The sequence below is a fragment of the Oncorhynchus tshawytscha genome, unplaced genomic scaffold, assembly GCF_018296145.1.
Source record: "Oncorhynchus tshawytscha isolate Ot180627B unplaced genomic scaffold, Otsh_v2.0 Un_contig_5579_pilon_pilon, whole genome shotgun sequence".
NCBI classification, from domain to species: domain Eukaryota; kingdom Metazoa; phylum Chordata; class Actinopteri; order Salmoniformes; family Salmonidae; genus Oncorhynchus; species Oncorhynchus tshawytscha.
This window is the reverse complement of record NW_024608183.1, coordinates 9,175-26,410: the sequence shown is the minus strand read 5'-3', so window position 1 is coordinate 26,410 and position 17,236 is coordinate 9,175. Positions and strand designations below refer to the sequence as shown.

General features: G+C 52.5%; 1 pseudogene; it reads left to right on the top strand.

Annotated features, from left to right (window-relative positions):
• Positions 1-15,315, top strand: part of LOC121843320 — a 34,464-nt pseudogene extending 19,149 nt beyond the window's left edge.
• Positions 15,316-17,236: the final 1,921 nt, after the last annotated feature.

Genomic DNA, 17,236 nt, shown 5'->3' with positions numbered 1-17,236 from the left:
AAACTAGAATGCTATTTGGCCCTACACAGAGAGTACACAGCGGCAGAATACCTGACCACTGTGACTGACCCAAAATTAAGGAAAGCTTTGACTATGTACAGACTCAGTGAGCATAGCCTTGCTATTGAGAAAGGCCGCCGTAGGCAGACATGGCTCTCAAGAGAAGACAGGCTATGTGCTCACTGCCCACAAAATGAGGTGGAAACTGAGCTGCACTTCCTAACCTCCTGCCCAATGTATGACCATATTAGAGAGACATATTTCCCTCAGATTACACAGATCCACAAAGAATTCGAAAACAAATCCAATTTTGAAAAACTCCCATATCTACTGGGTGAAATTCCACAGTGTGCCATCACAGCAGCAAGATTTGTGACCTGTTGCCACGAGAAAAGGGCAACCAGTGAAGAACAAACACCATTGTAAATACAACCCATATTTATGCTTATTTATTTTATCTTGTGTCCTTTAGCCATTTGTACATTGTTAGAACACTGTATATATATATAATATGACATTTGTAATGTCTTTACTGTTTTGAAACTTCTGTATGTGTAATGTTTACTGTTAATTTTTGTTGTTTTTCACTTTATATATTCACTTTGTATGTTGTCTACCTCACTTGCTTTGGCAATGTTAACACATGTTTCCCATGCCAATAAAGCCCTTGAATTGAATTGAATTGAATTGAGAGAGATAGAGACAGAGAGAGAGATAGAGACAGAGAGAGAGAGACAGAGAGAGAGAGAGAGAGACAGAGAGAGAGAGAGACAGAGAGAGAGACAGAGAGACAGAGAGAGAGAGACAGAGAGACAGAGAGACAGAGAGAGAGAGAGAGACAGAGAGACAGAGAGAGACAGAGAGACAGAGAGAGAGAGAGAGAGAGAGAGAGAGAGAGAGAGAGAGAGAGACAGAGACAGAGACAGAGAGAGAGACAGAGAGAGAGAGAGAGAGAGAGAGAGAGAGAGAGAGAGAGAGAGAGAGAGAGAGAGAGACCACTAGTGGGAGTGTATCAGAGGAGGAAGTAATCAAAGAACTTGAATTTAAGGTCAAACACTCTCCTACATTCTATCTCCTGGGTGGGCTGTGTGGGGGGCTGGCTGGCAATCAAGGGTCAGCTTCATGTTTCACTTGGCTGCAAACAGCACACTCACCACAGAGCCAGGTGCTGTTAGCACTACGAGTAATGAAGAGGATTAAACAAGATGCTCTAGCCTCTGGGATTTACATTTGTTTAGGCAGAGGTATCTAGAGCCATGTCTGCCTACGGCAGCCTTTCTCAATAGCAAGGCTATGCTCACTGAGTCTGTACATAGTCAAAGCTTTCCTTAATTTTGGGTCAGTCACAGTGGTCAGGTATTCTGCCGCTGTGTACTCTCTGTTTTGGGTCAGTCACAGTGGTCAGGTATTCTGCCGCTGTGTACTCTCTGTTTAGGGTCAGTCACAGTGGTCAGGTATTCTGCCGCTGTGTACTCTCTGTTTTGGGTCAGTCACAGTGGTCAGGTATTCTGCCGCTGTGTACTCTCTGTTTAGGGTCAGTCACAGTGGTCAGGTATTCTGCCGCTGTGTACTCTCTGTTTAGGGCCAAATAGCATTCTAGTTTGCTCTGTTTTTTTGTTCATTCTTTCCAATGTGTCAAGTAATTATCTTTTTGTTTTCTCCTGATTTGGTTGGGTCTAATTGTGTTGGCTCTGTGGGGTCTGTTCGTGTTTGAGAACAGAGCCCCAGGACCAGCTTGCTTAGGGGACTCTTCTCCGGGTTCAACTCTCTGTCTCTCTGTCTCTCTGACTCTCTCTCTCTCTCTCTCTCTCTGTCTCTCTCTCTCTGACTCTCTGTCTCTCTGACTCTCTGCCTCTCTGACTCTCTGCCTCTCTGCCTCTCTGTCTCTCTGACTCTCTTTCTCTCTGTCTCTCTGTCTCTCTGACTCTCTGTCTCTCTGCCTCTCTGCCTCTCTGCCTCTCTGTCTCTCTGACTCTCTTTCTCTCTGTCTCTCTGTCTCTCTCTCTCTAGGCCTGTGGGGCTTGGTGAATAATGCAGGAGTATGTGTTAACTTCGGGGATGCAGAGTTGTCTCTGATGTCTAACTACCGTGGCTGTATGGAGGTGAACTTCTTTGGGACTCTGAACGTCACCAAGACATTCCTGCCTCTGCTGCGTCAGGCCAAGGGACGCATCGTCACAATCTCCAGCCCTGCAGGTGGGGTGAATGACACATACACACACTCAGAAATACAATTCACCACATACTCATACACACCCTTCCATATTGTCTGATCGCACCGTTCAGGGGTTTAAACCAGTTGTGAGTGGACCATGGTGCAGTGTGATAGGTATACATTTTCCTTCCTTTATTAAATGATCACCGAACAAAAACAACAAAATACCAAACTAAACGCGAAGCTAAATAATAGTGCTAACAAGATACTGTCCTGTAGGGCAGGATACTATCCTCTTCCTCCACCTCCACCTCCTCCCCTCTCCTTTTCTTCCTCCTCCTTCCACCTCCTCCACCTCCTCCACCTCCTCCACCTCATCCTACATCTCCACCTCCTCCTCCACCTCCTCCTCCACCTCCTCCACCCCCTCTCCTTCTCTTCCACCTCCACCTCCTCCTCCACCTCATTTTCGTCCTTTTCCTCCGCCTCTTTTTCCTGCACCTACTCCTCCTCCTCCACCTCCTCCACCTCCACCTCCACCTCCTCCTCCTCCACCTCCACCTCCACCTCCACCTCCTCCTCCTCCACCTTCTCCACCCCCCTCCTCCACCACCTCCTCCACCCCCCCTCCAACTCCACCTCCTTCTGCACCACCTCTTCCACCTCTACCTCCACCTACTCCACCTCTTCCTCCACCTCCTCCACCTCATCCTTTTCCTCAGCCTCCTCCACCTCCTTTTCCTCCACCTACTCCTCCTCCACCTCCTCCACCTCCACCCCCTCCTCCACCTCCTCCTCCTCCTCCTCCTCCTACACCTCCTCCTCCTCCACCTCTTCCACCTCCTCCTCCTCATCCTATACCTCCTCCTCCACCTCCTTTTCCTCCTTTTCCCCTGCCTCCTTTTCCTCCACCTCCTCCTCCACCACCTCCTCCACCTCCTCCTCCTCCACCTTCTCCACCCCTCCTCCACCACCTCCTCCTCCTCCAGCTCCTCCTCCACCTCCACTTCCTCCAACCCCTCCTTCACCACCTCCACCACCTCCTCCTCCTCCACCTCCACTTCCTCCACCTCCTCCTCCACCTCCATTTCCTCCACCACCTCCTCCTCCACCTCCACTTCTTCCACCTCCTCCTCCCACCTCCATTTCCTCCACCTCCTCCTCCTCCACCTCCACTTCCTCCACCTCCACTTCCTCCACCTCCTCCTCCACCTCCTCCTCCACCTCCACTTCCTCCCACCCCCTCCTTCACCTCCTCCACCACCTCCCCCTCCTCCACCTCCACTTCCTCAACCACGTCCGCCTCCTCCACCTCCACCTCCACCTCCACTTCCTCCACCTCCTCCTCCACCTCCTCCACCACCTCCTCTTCCTCCTCCACCACCTCTTCCTCCTCCACCTCCACTTCCTCCACCTCCTCCTCCACCTCCAACTCTGTTCCTGGAGAGATACTGTCCTGTAGGGCAGGGCTCTCCAACCCTGTTCCTGGAGAGATACTGTCCTGTAGGGCAGGGCTCTCCAACCCTGTTCCTGGAGAGTATCCCTATACCAGGGCTCTCCAACCCTGTTCCTGGAGAGATACTGTCCTGTAGGGCAGGGCTCTCCAACCCTGTTCCTGGAGAGATACTATCCTGTAGGCCAGGATACTATCCTCTTCCTCCACCTCCACCTCCTCCCCCTCTCCTTTTCTTCCTCCTCCTTCCACCTCCACCTCCTCCTCCACCTCCTCCTCCACCTCCTCCACCCCCTCTCCTTCTCTTCCACCTCCACCTCCTCCTCCACCTCATTTTCCTCCTTTTCCTCCGCCTCTTTTTTCTGCACCTACTCCTCCTCCTCCTCCACCTCCTCCACCTCCACCTCCACCTCCTCCTCCTCCACCTCCACCTCCACCTCCTCCTCCTCCACCTTCTCCACCCCCTCCTCCACCACCTCTTCCACACCCCCTCCAACTCCACCTCCTTCTGCACCACCTCTTCCACCTCTACCTCCACCTACTCCACCTCTTCCTCCACCTCCTCCACCTCATCCTTTTCCTCAGCCTCCTCCACCTCCTTTTCCTCCACCTACTCCTCCTCCACCTCCTCCACCTCCACCCCACCTCCTCCCACCTCCTCCTCCTCCTCCTACACCTCCTCCTCCTCCACCTCTTCCACCACCTCCTCCACCCCCACCTCCTCTACCTCCTCCTCCACCTCTTCCTCCTCCTCCTCCTCATCCTATACCTCCTCCTCCACCTCCTTTTCCTCCTTTTCCCCTGCCTCCTTTTCCTCCACCTCCTCCTCCTCCTCCTCCACCTCCACCTCCTCCTCCACCTCCTCCTCCACCTCCTCCACCTCCACCACCTCCTCCTCCACCTCCTCCTCCTCCACCTCCTCCTCCTCCTCCACCTCCTCCTCCTCCTCCTCCTCCACCTCCTCCTCCTCCTCCATCTCCTCCTCCATCTCCCTCCTCCATCTCCTCCTCCACCTTCTCCTCCTCCTCCTCCTCCTCCACCTCCTCCTCCTCCTCCCCCTCCTCCTCCTCCTCCTCCTCCTCCTCCTCCTCCTCCACCTCCTCCTCCTCCATCTCCTCCTCCATCTCCTCCTCCACCTTCTCCTCCTCCTCCTCCTCCTCCACCTCCTCCTCCTCCTCCCCCTCCTCCTCCTCCTCCTCCTCCTCCATCTCCTCCTCCATCTCCTCCTCCATCTCCTCCTCCTCCACCTCCTCCTCCTCCATCTCCTCCTCCATCTCCTCCTCCACCTTCTCCTCCACCTTCTCCTCCTCCACCTCCTCCTCCTCCTCCCCCCTCCTCCTCCTCCTCCTCCTCCATCTCCTCCTCCTCCTCCTCCTCCATCTCCTCCTCCACCTTCATATGTATGAACCAGTGTTCTTTTCTTATCTTTACTGACGTCTTTTAATGTTGTCCATATAAATACGCATTAATCGAAGGGCAAAGTGTGTAAATTACATTTTATCAGTTCTTTTAAGATAATAGAACGTGATATGACTAGAACGTCCCAGTCCCTTCAACCCTCTGAAACAAATATCTATTTAGATATATTAAATACTGACTTTGTGGTCTCTCTGTCTCTCTCTGTATCTGTCTCTCTCTCTCTCTCTCCCCTGTCTCTCTCTCTCTGTCTCCCTCTCGCTCTGTCTCTTTCTCTCTCTCTCTGTCTCTCTCTCTCTCTCTGTCTCTCTGTATCTCTGTCTGTCTCTCTCTGTATCTCTGTCTGTCTCTCTCTGTATCTCTGTCTGTCTCTCTGTCGCTCTCTGCCTGTCTCCCTCTGTCTCCCCCTGTCTCCCTCCACCTCCTCCTCCACCTCCTCCTCCACCTCTTCCACCACCTCCTCCTCCTCCACCTCTACTTCCTCCACCTCGTCTTCCTCCACCTCCACCTCCTCCCCCTCTCCTTTTCTTCCTCCTCCTTCCACCTCCTCCACCTCCTCCACCTCATCCTACATCTCCACCTCCTCCTCCACCTCCTCCTCCACCTCCTCCACCCCCTCTCCTTCTCTTCCACCTCCACCTCCTCCTCCACCTCCACTTCCTCCACCTCGTCTTCCTCCACCTCCACCTCCTCCCCCTCTCCTTTTCTTCCTCCTCCTTCCACCTCCTCCACCTCCTCCACCTCATCCTACATCTCCACCTCCTCCTCCTCCACCTCCTCCACCTCCTCCACCTCCTCCACCTCCACCTCCTCCTCCACCTCCACCTCCACCTCCACCTCCTCCTCCTCCACCTTCTCCACCCCCTCCTCCACCACCTCCTCCACACCCCCTCCAACTCCACCTCCTTCTGCACCACCTCTTCCACCTCTACCTCCACCTACTCCACCTCTTCCTCCACCTCCTCCACCTCATCCTTTTCCTCAGCCTCCTCCACCTCCTTTTCCTCCACCTACTCCTCCTCCACCTCCTCCACCTCCACCCCCCTCCTCCAACTCCTCCTCCTACACCTCCTCCTCCTCCACCTCTTCCACCACCTCCTCCACCCCCACCTCCTCTACCTCCTCCACCTCTTCCTCCTCCTCCTCCTCATCCTATACCTCCTCCTCCACCTCCTTTTCCTCCTTTTCCCCTGCCTCCTTTTCCTCCACCTCCTCCTCCTCCTCCTCCACCTCCACCTCCTCCTCCACCTCCTCCTCCTCCACCTCCTCCACCTCCACCACCTCCTCCTCCACCTCCTCCACCTCCTCCTCCCTCCTCCTCCTCCTCCTCCACCTCCTCCTCCATCTCCTCCTCCATCTCCTCCTCCACCTTCTCCTCGTCCTCCTCCTCCTCCTCCTCCTCCACCTCCTCCTCCTCCTCCCCCTCCTCCTCCATCTCCTCCTCCTCCTCCTCCTCCTCCACCTCCTCCTCCTCCATCTCCTCCTCCACCTCCTCCTCCACCTCCTCCTCCTCCTCCTCCACCTCCACCACCTCCTCCACCTCCACCACCTCCTCCTCCTCCTCCACCTCCTCCACCTCCACCACCTCCTCCTCCACCACCTCCTCCACCTCCTCCTCCTCCAGCTCCTCCTCCACCTCCACTTCCTCCAACCCCTCCTTCACCACCTCCACCACCTCCTCCTCCTCCACCTCCACTTCCTCCACCTCCTCCTCCACCTCCATTTCCTCCACCACCTCCTCCTCCTCCACCTCCACTTCTTCCACCTCCTCCTCCACCTCCATTTCCTCCACCTCCTCCTCCTCCACCTCCACTTCCTCCACCTCCACTTCCTCCACCTCCTCCTCCACCTCCTCCTCCACCTCCACTTCCTCCACCCCCTCCTTCACCTCCTCCACCACCTCCCCCTCCTCCACCTCCACTTCCTCAACCACGTCCGCCTCCTCCACCTCCACCTCCACCTCCACCTCCACTTCCTCCACCTCCACCACCTCCTCCTCCTCCTCCACCTCCTCCACCTCCACCACCTCCTCCTCCACCACCTCCTCCACCTCCTCCTCCTCCAGCTCCTCCTCCACCTCCACTTCCTCCAACCCCTCCTTCACCACCTCCACCACCTCCTCCTCCTCCACCTCCACTTCCTCCACCTCCTCCTCCACCTCCATTTCCTCCACCACCTCCTCCTCCTCCACCTCCACTTCTTCCACCTCCTCCTCCACCTCCATTTCCTCCACCTCCTCCTCCTCCACCTCCACTTCCTCCACCTCCACTTCCTCCACCTCCTCCTCCACCTCCTCCTCCACCTCCACTTCCTCCACCCCCTCCTTCACCTCCTCCACCACCTCCCCCTCCTCCCACCTCCACTTCCTCAACCACGTCCGCCTCCTCCACCTCCACCTCCACCTCCACCTCCACTTCCTCCACCTCCTCCTCCACCTCCTCCACCACCTCCTCTTCCTCCTCCACCACCTCTTCCTCCTCCACCTCCACTTCCTCCACCTCCTCCTCCACCTCCAACTCTGTTCCTGGAGAGATACTGTCCTGTAGGGCAGGGCTCTCCAACCCTGTTCCTGGAGAGATACTGTCCTGTAGGGCAGGGCTCTCCAACCCTGTTCCTGGAGAGTATCCCTACACCAGGGCTCTCCAACCCTGTTCCTGGAGAGATACTGTCCTGTAGGGCAGGGCTCTCCAACCCTGTTCCTGGAGAGATACTATCCTGTAGGCCAGGATACTATCCTCTTCCTCCACCTCCACCTCCTCCCCCCTCTCCTTTTCTTCCTCCTCCTTCCACCTCCACCTCCTCCTCCACCTCCTCCTCCACCTCCTCCACCCCTCTCCTTCTCTTCCACCTCCACCTCCTCCTCCACCTCATTTTCCTCCTTTTCCTCCGCCTCTTTTTCTGCACCTACTCCTCCTCCTCCTCCACCTCCTCCACCTCCACCTCCACCTCCTCCTCCTCCACCTCCACCTCCCACCTCCACCTCCTCCTCCTCCACCTTCTCCACCCCCTCCTCCACCACCTCTTCCACACCCCCTCCAACTCCACCTCCTTCTGCACCACCTCTTCCACCTCTACCTCCACCAACTCCACCTCTTCCTCCACCTCCTCCACCTCATCCTTTTCCTCAGCCTCCTCCACCTCCTTTTCCTCCACCTACTCCTCCTCCACCTCCTCCACCTCCACCCCACCTCCTCCACCTCCTCCTCCTCCTCCTACACCTCCTCCTCCTCCACCTCTTCCACCACCTCCTCCACCCCCCACCTCCTCTACCTCCTCCTCCACCTCTTCCTCCTCCTCCTCCTCATCCTATACCTCCTCCTCCACCTCCTTTTCCTCCTTTTCCCCTGCCTCCTTTTCCTCCACCTCCTCCTCCTCCTCCTCCACCACCTCCACCTCCACCTCCTCCTCCACCTCCCTCCTCCACCTCCTCCCACCTCCACCACCTCCTCCTCCACCTCCTCCTCCTCCACCTCCTCCTCCTCCTCCACCTCCTCCTCCTCCTCCTCCTCCACCTCCTCCTCCTCCTCCATCTCCTCCTCCATCTCCTCCTCCATCTCCTCCTCCACCTTCTCCTCCTCCTCCTCCTCCTCCACCTCCTCCTCCTCCTCCTCCCCCTCCTCCCTCCCTCCTCCTCCTCCTCCTCCACCTCCTCCTCCTCCATCTCCTCCTCCATCTCCTCCTCCACCTTCTCCTCCTCCTCCTCCTCCTCCTCCACCTCCTCCTCCTCCTCCCCCTCCTCCTCCTCCTCCTCCATCTCCTCCTCCATCTCCTCCTCCATCTCCTCCTCCTCCTCCTCCTCCTCCTCCACCTCCTCCTCCTCCATCTCCTCCTCCATCTCCTCCTCCACCTTCTCCTCCACCTTCTCCTCCTCCACCTCCTCCTCCTCCTCCTCCATCTCCTCCTCCATCTCCTCCTCCATCTCCTCCTCCACCTTCATATGTATGAACCAGTGTTCTTTTCTTATCTTTACTGACGTCTTTTAATGTTGTCCATATAAATAAGCATTAATCGAAGGGCAAAGTGTGTAAATTACATTTTATCAGTTCTTTTAAGATAATAGAACGTGATATGACTAGAACGTCCCAGTCCCTTCAACCCTCTGAAACAAATATCTATTTAGATATATTAAATACTGACGTTGTGGTCTCTCTGTCTCTCTCTGTCTCTGTCTCTCTCTGTCTCTCTCTCTCTCTGTCTCTGTCTCTCTCTGTCTCCCTCTGTCTCTCCCTGTCTCGCTCTGTCTCCCTCTCTCTGTCTCTTTCTCTCTCTCTCTGTCTCTCTCTCTCTCTCTGTCTCTCTGTATCTCACTCTCTCTCTCTCTGTCTCTCTCTCTCTCTCTCTATCTCTGTATCTCTCTCTCTATCTCTGTATCTCTCTCTCTGTCTCTCTCACTCTCTCTCTCTCCCTCTGTGTCCCTCCAGGAGAGCAGCCGTTCCCCTGTCTAGCAGCGTACGGAGCCTCCAAGGCAGCTCTCAACCTGTTCATCAACACACTGCGCCACGAAATGGAACCCTGGGGGTCAAAGTGTCCACCATACTGCCATCCTCATACAAGACAGGTAAGGGTTAAAGGTTAGAGGTCAGAAGTTAGGGTCAGGGGTCAGGGTTCTTGCAGCCACCATTCTACTCTTCTCATACTAGATAGGTGAGGGGAACCTGGGCGAGCAGGGGGAAGGGTTTGGGTGTAACACACAGTGGCAGGGGAATATGCAAAAGTTGTCACATCCAACACATGGGATGGGGACTAATGCCAGAGAGATGCTAGATGGGATGGGGACTAATGCCAGAGAGATGCTAGATGGGATGGGGACTAATGCCAGAGAGATGCTAGATGGGATGGGGACTAATGCCAGAGAGATGCTAGATGGGATGGGGACTAATGCCAGAGAGATGCTAGATGGGATGGGGACTAATGCCAGAGAGATGCTAGATGGGATGGGGACTAATGCCAGAGAGATGCTAGATGGGATGGGGACTAATGCCAGAGAGATGCTAGATGGGATGGGGACTAATGCCAGAGAGATGCTAGATGGGGACTAACGCCAGAGAGATGCTAGATGGGATGGGGACTAACGCCAGAGAGATGCTAGATGGGATGGGGACTAACGCCAGAGAGATGCTAGATGGGATGGGGACTACACCAGAGAGATGCTAGACGGGATGGGGACTAACGCCAGAGAGATGCTAGATGGGATGGGGACTAACGCCAGAGAGATGCTAGATGGGATGGGGACTAATGCCAGAGAGATGCTAGATGGGATGGGGACTAACGCCAGAGAGATGCTAGATGGGATGGGGACTAACGCCAGAGAGATGCTAGATGGGATGGGGACTAATGCCAGAGAGATGCTAGACGGGATGGGGACTAATGCCAGAGAGATGCTAGATGGGATGGGGACTAACACCAGAGAGATGCTAGATGGGATGGGGACTAACGCCAGAGAGATGCTAGATGGGATGGGGACTAACGCCAGAGAGATGCTAGATGGGATGGGGACTACACCAGAGAGATGCTAGATGGGATGGGGACTAATGCCAGAGAGATGCTAGATGGGATGGGGACTAATGCCAGAGAGATGCTAGATGGGATGGGGACTAACGCCAGAGAGATGCTAGATGGGATGGGGACTAACGCCAGAGAGATGCTAGATGGGATGGGGACTAACGCCAGAGAGATGCTAGATGGGATGGGGACTAATGCCAGAGAGATGCTAGATGGGATGGGGACTAATGCCAGAGAGATGCTAGATGGGATGGGGACTAACGCCAGAGAGATGCTAGATGGGATGGGGACTAACGCCAGAGAGATGCTAGATGGGATGGGGACTAACACCAGAGAGATGCTAGATGGGATGGGGACTAATGCCAGAGAGATGCTAGATGGGATGGGGACTAACGCCAGAGAGATGCTAGATGGGATGGGGACTAACACCAGAGAGATGCTAGATGGGATGGGGACTAACGCCAGAGAGATGCTAGATGGGATGGGGACTAACGCCAGAGAGATGCTAGATGGGATGGGGACTAACGCCAGAGAGATGCTAGATGGGATGGGGACTAACGCCAGAGAGATGCTAGATGGGATGGGGACTAATGCCAGGGAGATGCTAGATGGGATGGGGACTAACGCCAGAGAGATGCTAGATGGGATGGGGACTAATGCCAGAGAGATGCTAGATGGGATGGGGACTAACGCCAGAGAGATGCTAGATGGGATGGGGACTAACGCCAGAGAGATAATAAATGGGATCGGGACTAACGCTAGAGAGATGCTAGATGGGATGGGGACTAACGCCAGAGAGATAATAGATGGGATGGGGACTAACACTAGAGAGATGCTAGATGGGATGGAGATTAACGCCAGAGAGATAATAGATGGGATGGGGACTAACGCTAGAGAGATGCTAGAAGGTATGGGGACTAATGCCAGAGAGATGCTAGATGGGATGGGGACTAACGCCAGAGAGATGCTAGATGGGATGGGGACTAACGCCAGAGAGATGCTAGAAGGGATGGGGACTAATGCCAGAGAGCTAGAGAGATGCCGTTTATTGTAGTGACCACATGGTGTACCTCAATCTGTCTCTTCTGATTGGCTCGCCATGTGTGGAACTAGACTAACATATTTACATCTTATTAGCATGTTACTAGCACCGTATTAGCATGTTACTAGCACCATATTATCATGTTATTAGCGCCTTATTATCATGTTATGAGCACCTTATTAGCATGTTATTAGCACATTATTAGCATGTTATTAGCATGTTATTAGCACCGTATTCGCATGTTATTGGCACATTATTAGCATGTTATTAGCACCTTATTAGCATGCTATTAGCACCTTATTAGCATGCTATTAGCACCTTATTAGCGTCTCATTAGCATGTTATTGGTACCTTATTAGAATGTTTTTAGCACCTTTTTAGCGTGTTATTAGCACCGTATTAGCATCTCATTAGCATGTTATTAGCACCATATTAGCATGTTATTGGTACCTTATTAGAATGTTTTTAGCACCTTATTAGCGTGTTATTAGCCCCTTATTAGCATGTTATTAGCACCTTATTAGCGTGTTATTAGCACCTTATTAGCGTGTTATTAGCACCTTATTAGCATGTCATTAGCACCTTATTAGCGTGTTATTAGCACCTTATTAGCGTGTTATTAGCACCTTATTAGCGTGTTATTAGCACCTTATTAGCATGTTATTAGCACCTTATTAGCGTGTTATTAGCACCTTATTAGCATGTTATTAGCACCTTATTAGCATGTTATTAGCACCTTATTAGCATGCTATTAGCACCTTATTAGCGTCTCATTAGCATGTTATTGGTACCTTATTAGAATGTTTTAGCACCTTATTTGCGTGTTATTAGCACCTTATTAGCGTGTTATTAGCACCCTATTAGCATGTTATTAGCACCTTATTAGCGTGTTATTAGCACCTTATTAGCATGTTATTAGCACCTTATTAGCGTGTTATTAGCACCTTATTAGCGTGTTATTAGCACCTTATTAGCATGTTATTAGCACCCTATTAGCATGTTATTAGCACCTTATTCGCATGTTATTAGCACCTTATTAGCGTCTCATTAGCACCTTATTAGCGTGTTATTAGCACCTTATTAGCATGTTATTAGCACCTTATTAGCATGTTATTAGCACCTTATTAGCGTGTTATTAGCACCTTATTAGCAAGAATGATGTATTGCTCTTACCTACGTATTAAATCATTCTCTAAATTTAAACTAACTCAGTCCTTTATATATTCTGATCCCAGGTCAGTCCATTAACCAGGAGTACTGGGATAAGATATAGAACTCAGTCCTTTATATATTCTGATCCCAGGTCAGTCCATTAACCAGGAGTACTGGAATAAGATATAGAACTCTGTCCTTTATATATTCTGATCCCAGGTCAGTCCATTAACCAGGAGTACTGGAATAAGATATAGAACTCAGTCCTTTATATATTCTGATCCCAGGTCAGTCCATTAACCAGGAGTACTGGAATAAGATATAGAACTCAGTCCTTTATATATTCTGATCCCAGGTCAGTCCATTAACCAGGAGTACTGGAATAAGATATAGAACTCAGTCCTTTATATATTCTGATCCCAGGTCAGTCCATTAACCAGGAGTACTGGGATAAGATATAGAACTCAGTCCTTTATATATTCTGATCCCAGGTCAGTCCATTAACCAGGAGTACTGGGAGAGAACCTACGGTGTAAAGGAAACTCCCTGTTAACTCAGTCCTTTATATATTCTGATCCCAGGTCAGTCCATTAACCAGGAGTACTGGGAGAGAACCTACGGTGTAAAGGAAACTCCCTGTTAACTCAGTCCTTTATATATTCTGATCCCAGGTCAGTCCATTAACCAGGAGTACTGGAATAAGATATCGAACCTACGGTGTAAAGGAAACTCCCTGTTAACTCAAACCCTCTATATCCTCTGATCCCAGGTCAGTCCGGTAACCAGGAGTACTGGGAGAGTCAGTACAAGAGCCTGATCCACAACCTGTCCGCAGGCCTGCTGGAGGAGTACGGGAAGACTACACGCACGAGACCAAGGAGCTCTTCCAACATTTCGCCCAGTCGGCTAACGAGGACCTGTCACCAGTCATCAACACCATCAGCGAGGCGCTGCTCTCCCCCGGCCCCTGGTCCGATACTACGCTGGGCCCGGCGTGGGCCTCATGTACTTCGTTTATAGCTATTTCCCTCTGAGACTCTCAGACAAGTTCCTCCAGAGACTATTTGTCCAGAAGAAGATCATCCCACGAGCGCTGAGGAAAGAGAACAACAACAACAACAACAACATCAACAGCAACAACAACGTGGAGAAGATAAAGAAGTAAAACAATGAGATGTGTGTTTGTTTTTTTAGGTAAAAAGTGGTAGCTGTAGGACCCACTTACGTCAGGTAAAACACGCTCATCGTGTTGTTGTCTATTGTTGTTTGAATATTGTGGTTTTTGTGTTGGTGTTCATATTGAAGGGCTCATTATATTGGTGTCCATATTGAAGGGCTCATTATATTGGTGTTCATATTGAAGGGCTCATTATATTGGTGTTCATATTGAAGGGCTCATTATATTGGTGTTCATATTGAAGGGCTCATTATATTGGTGTTCATATTGAAGGGCTCATTATATTGGTGTCCATATTGAAGGGCTCATTATATTGGTGTTCATATTGAAGGGCTCATTATATTGGTGTTCATATTGAAGGGCTCATTATATTGGTGTTCATATTGAAGGGCTCATTATATTGGTGTTCATATTGAAGGGGGTCATTGAAGATGAGTATTTGAGTGGCTTCCCCTCCCAGTAGACGGCAGACACCAACATAGCTGGCACACAGAAACATATATTTAGAGAGTTTGTCCCAACTTTTAGAACGGACGACATGTTAGCACCTTAATATGCTGTATGGTTTCGCTGGCACCAACACGTCTGGCACCAACACGCCTGGCACCAACACGATGGCACCAACACGATGGCACCAACACGCCTGGCACCAACACGATGGCACCAACACGGCTGGCACCAACACGATGGCACCAACACGATGGCACCAACACGGCTGGCACCAACATGGCAGACACCAACACGATGGCACCAACACAATGGCACCAACACGATGGCACCAACACGGCTGGCACCAACACAGCTGGCACCAACACGATGGCACCAACACGGCTGGCACCAACACGATGGCACCAACACGGATGGCACCAACACGGCTGGCACCAACACGTCTGGCCACAACACGGCTAGCACCAACACGTCTGGCACCAACACGGCTGGCACCAACACGATGGCACCAACACGGCTGGCACCAACACGGCTGGCACCAACACGGCTGGCACCAACAGCACCAACACGTCTGGCCACAACACGGCTAGCACCAACACGTCTGGCACCAACACGGCTGGCACCAACACGGCTGACACCAACACGGCTGGCACCACAGAGCTCTGTAAATACACCATTCTGTCACATCCCCATGGAGCACCTGAATTCAAGGACCTTATAGATGTTCAATTATATTTGTTATTTTTAATTGAAACAGTTTGTCGTTGTTCGGTTCTTTGTATTTTGTTTTTCACTCCACTGAATGTTCTTCTTCAATCAGATCAGCTATGCCAGTTTTATTTCATCAATCACTGAAAACTGTGAATTTTACAATAACAAAATATTCTTAAAAATATTGTTAAAAAAAATGTATTTTTTTTAACTCGTTGTTCACCTAACTTTGGTAATATTAAAAGTTGACTTTTTAAAAATCTTTTTGTTATCTCTTGCCTCAGCAATCAGAGGAGAGAGGAGAAGAGAGGGCATGGGAGAGGAGAGAGGAGAGAGGAGAAAGAGATGGGAGAGGGAGGAGAGGAGAGAAGAGAGAGGGAGGATAGGAGAGGAGAGGAGAGAGAGGGAGGATAGGAGAGGAGAGGAGAGAGAGGGAGGAGAGGAGAGGAGAGGAGAGGAGAGGAGAGGAGAGAAGAGAGAGGGAGGATAGGAGAGGAGAGGGAGAGAGAGGGAGGAGAGGAGAGGAGAGGAGAGGAGAGGAGAGGAGAGGAGAGGAGAGGAGAGGAGAGGAGAGGAGAGGAGAGGAGAGGAGAGGAGAGGAGAGGAGAGGAGAGGAGAGGAGAGGAGAGGAGAGAGGAGCCAACACCAAACACAGCTCTCCTTCTGTCCTGGAGTGGTGGGACAGTTTGTTGACATGCCAGGAGCCCATCTTTGACCTTTATACTCAAACCTAACCACCCATTTCTAATCCGTCAGTTAGTATTTGGAGCATGGTGTGCTAATTCCATAGCTGAGTTCACTTAATTAAGCCTCATAACATTGTATAACTGAAGAAAGATCGGGGGCGAGGTTGGGAGGGAATGGTTTGACCCTACTTTGCTTCGCTCAGCAGGGGCGGCAGGGTAGCCTAGTGGTTAGAGTGGAGGGGCGGCAGGGTAGCCTAGTGGTTAGAGTGGAGGGCGGCAGCGTAGCCTAGTGGTTAGAGTGAAGGGGCGGGAGCGTAGCCTAGTGGTTAGAGTGGAGGGGCGGCAGGGTAGCCTAGTGGTTAGAGCGGAGGGGCGGGAGCGTAGCATAGTGGTTAGAGTGGAGGGGCGGCAGCTTAGCCTAGTGGTTAGAGTGGAGGGGCGGCAGCGTAGCCTAGTGGTTAGAGTGGAGGGGCGGCAGCGTAGCCTAGTGGTTAGAGGGGAGGGGAGGGGCGGTAGGTAGCCTAGTGGTTAGAGTGGAGCCTAGTGGTTAGAGTGGAGGGGCGGCAGCTTAGCCTAGTGGTTAGAGTGGAGCCTAGTGGTTAGAGTGGAGGGGCGGCAGCGTAGCCTAGTGGTTAGAGTGGAGGGGCGGCAGCGTAGCCTAGTGGTTAGAGTGGAGGGGCGGCAGCGTAGCCTAGTGGTTAGAGGGGAGGGGAGGGGCGGTAGGTAGCCTAGTGGTTCGAGTAGAGGGGCGGCAGGGTAGCCTAGTGGTTAGAGTGGAGGGGCGGCAGGGTAGCCTAGTGGTTAGAGTGGAGGGGCGGGGCGGTAGGTAGCCTAGTGGTTAGAGTGGAGGGGCGGCAGGGTAGCCTAGTGGTTAGAGGGGAGGGGAGGGGCGGTAGGTAGCCTAGTGGTTAGAGTGGAGGGGCAGGAGCGTAGCCTAGTGGTTAGAGCGGAGGGGCGGCAGCGTAGCCTAGTGGTTAGAGTGGAGGGGCGGCAGCGTAGCCTAGTGGTTAGAGTGGAGGGGCGGCAGCGTAGCCTAGTGGTTAGAGTGGAGGGGCGGCAGCGTAGCCTAGTGGTTAGAGTGGAGGGGCGGCAGGTAGTCTAGTGGTTAGAGTGGAGGGGCGGCAGGGTAGCCTAGTGGTTAGAGTGGAGGGGCGGCAGGGTAGCCTAGTGGTTAGAGTGTTGGACTTGTAAACAGAAGCTTGCAAGTTCAAACCCCCGAGCTGACATCTGTCGTTCTGCCCCTGAACAGGCAAGTTAACCCACTGTTCCTAGGCCAGTTAACCCACTGTTCCTAGGCCAGTTAACCCACTGTTCCTAGGCCAGTTAACCCACTGTTCCTAGGGCCAGTTAACCCACTGTTCCTAGGGCCAGTTAACCCACTGTTCCTAGACCAGTTAACCCACTGTTCCTAGACCAGTTAACCCACTGTTCCTAGACCAGTTAACCCACTGTTCCTAGACCAGTTAACCCACTGTTCCTAGACCAGTTAACCCAC